This window comes from Bactrocera latifrons, unplaced genomic scaffold (assembly GCF_001853355.1).
Source record: "Bactrocera latifrons isolate USDA-ARS-PBARC rearing strain unplaced genomic scaffold, ASM185335v1 scaffold_8, whole genome shotgun sequence".
Taxonomy (NCBI): domain Eukaryota; kingdom Metazoa; phylum Arthropoda; class Insecta; order Diptera; family Tephritidae; genus Bactrocera; species Bactrocera latifrons.
Window position 1 is genome coordinate 2,940,973 of NW_017537489.1, and position 2,200 is coordinate 2,943,172.

At 37.2% G+C, this 2,200-nt stretch overlaps 1 protein-coding gene across 5 annotated transcripts in view; it reads left to right on the forward strand.

Annotated features, from left to right (window-relative positions):
* The window catches only part of LOC108976794 (3-phosphoinositide-dependent protein kinase 1), a 47,709-nt gene that overhangs the window by 36,797 nt on the left and 8,712 nt on the right, over nt 1–2,200 (forward strand). The gene's annotated exons all lie outside the window — the stretch shown is intronic.

A 2,200-nucleotide genomic window follows, 5' to 3' on the forward strand; every position in this document is an offset into this window, starting at 1 on the left:
CTCTTCTTTCTTATCAATAGTGTAGTATCTATGCAAATGTGTTCCATAAGCTGTCATTTTGAGTTTCTTTCGTGCCAGCAGGTGCAAAAAAATATAAAGTTTGCGAAAATTAATTCAGCAATAAAATAGCAAAGTAGAAAAACAAGCAAGCGAATTAAGAAATAACAAAAAAAATTAAGTTTAAAACAATTCACTTTAAATAACAGAAATCAGCAGAACAAAATAGAGACAGCAAAAAACAGCAATGAACTGTATAAAAATGGTGCGGCGAGCAACTTTGTCGAGTGTCGTTGTCAAGTGAAATGTGGGAAACAACTGCAAATGTATAAATAAATATAATATTTTATAGGCAAAGCGATAAGAAGTCAGCAGCAAGAGCGAGCGACAGACAGACACTTGAAGAAACAATGGCCAACCGCATGGCAAGGCGTGTGAAAGAGGCAGTACAGAATAAATAATATGGGCGTGTGTGTGCATGTGTCTTGGGGGTGCTCTCTAGGTGGCACAGCTGACCGGTAGGTAGTGGGGTAATTAAGATCTGATTTTGCAGCCACAAGTACAGTGCGTGCAAAGCCAAAGCAAAAGCGCATGGCAGGCGACCCAACGACCTACAGATGCGCGGATGGACGCAATGTAGGCGGGTGGTGGCCTACACACAATGCACGAAATGAAGACAGTTGGTTACCTAAATACTGGCGGTGAATTAAATAATAAATTTGAAACGCTGGGACACACAAATGTATGCACATACATACGTATGTATGTTTGTTGAATCAAGTTTTACTTTTTTCTCAGCGAATGCTGCGCGTGTGGATTAATTGCTAATTATATTAGAAATGTTTGTTATTGTTTTTGTTGTTTTGTTGTGCGCGCAAAAATTAGCATAGACATTCTTTGTTGCCAAACGCTTCAATGAAAGTCACAAAATATTTTGAAACAAAAACCAAAAAAAAAAAAAAATTCTTAACCACCGCCTGCTTGCCGGCGCGCTTGAGCTCTGCAACCATTTGGTCAGCATTCAGCGTTTATTTGTTGCTAATAAAAAGCTTATAAATGCACATTTGCCAAACGGTAAATGAATATGTATATTTATGTATGCAGGCATGTGTATATGCTATCTCGTTCAACGTACGCCTCCATGCTCCGCAGCAGCAGCAACGGCGGCACAGTCAGCGCTGATTTGCATGAATTTTATTGTCGCACGCGTGCGTCTGTCTGTCTGTATGTTGTTGCTTTTGCCGCGCTCGATTTTGATTTCAAAGTCACTTTTTTGCAAGCAGCACGTTTTGAAAATTTACAGTTAATACCTGATTGTGCTTATATATGCAGTTAGCTGTGTGTGCTGGTGTGTGAATGTGTGGGTTTGCGCAATTTGAAATGTGATGCAGGCGTTATACATACTTATGCCAATAAACTTGTATATTTATGTACATAGATTTCTACTATATATTTTTATGTAGGCAACTGAGTTCTATTTTGGTATATACATATGTATGTATGTATGCTTGTATTCTATATTACATAATATGTAGCAATTTATGCGCTAAAGGCGTGCAATTAATATAGTCGCCAAGTGCAAGCATACATGTGTACTTATATACATATTTATCCATCAAGAAACGTTTGTTGTCGCTTTGCTCTGGAACAGCTGTTGTGCACTTTCCCTTCTTAAAGTTTTCCCAGCTCTTTAGTGTCGATATAAATATGTACTGCTTTTGGTCTATATATATGTACATGCTGGTCATTATTTGCGGCTTAAATATGAAATCAGCGCTACACCCACGTGTCTGCCTTGCTCGCTGGTTCTTCTAGTACCTCAACTAGCCCACGCTTGCAATATTTTTTCTCCGCCGCATAAATACTTAATCCAATATACATATATTGATATATGTATACTCATATTATTCAATTATTTGTCACACTGGTCTACTATAAAAACCGTTGTACGACGTCTTGTTGCTATAGAATTGGATTGAGGGTGTGAGCTACAATGAAATGCATATGTTTGTGTGGGCGGGTATTACTGGAGTACATAACCGGTAGTGGTAAACGCATGGGAAATGCTAAATTAAGAATACTAGAAACCAAAGAGTTTATCAAAAAAATGTATAAATCATACTGTATATGAATGCCTTCGATTATTTCACCACAAAAAAATTTAGATCTGAAAAATATTAATAAAAATTAATTAATTAAAATT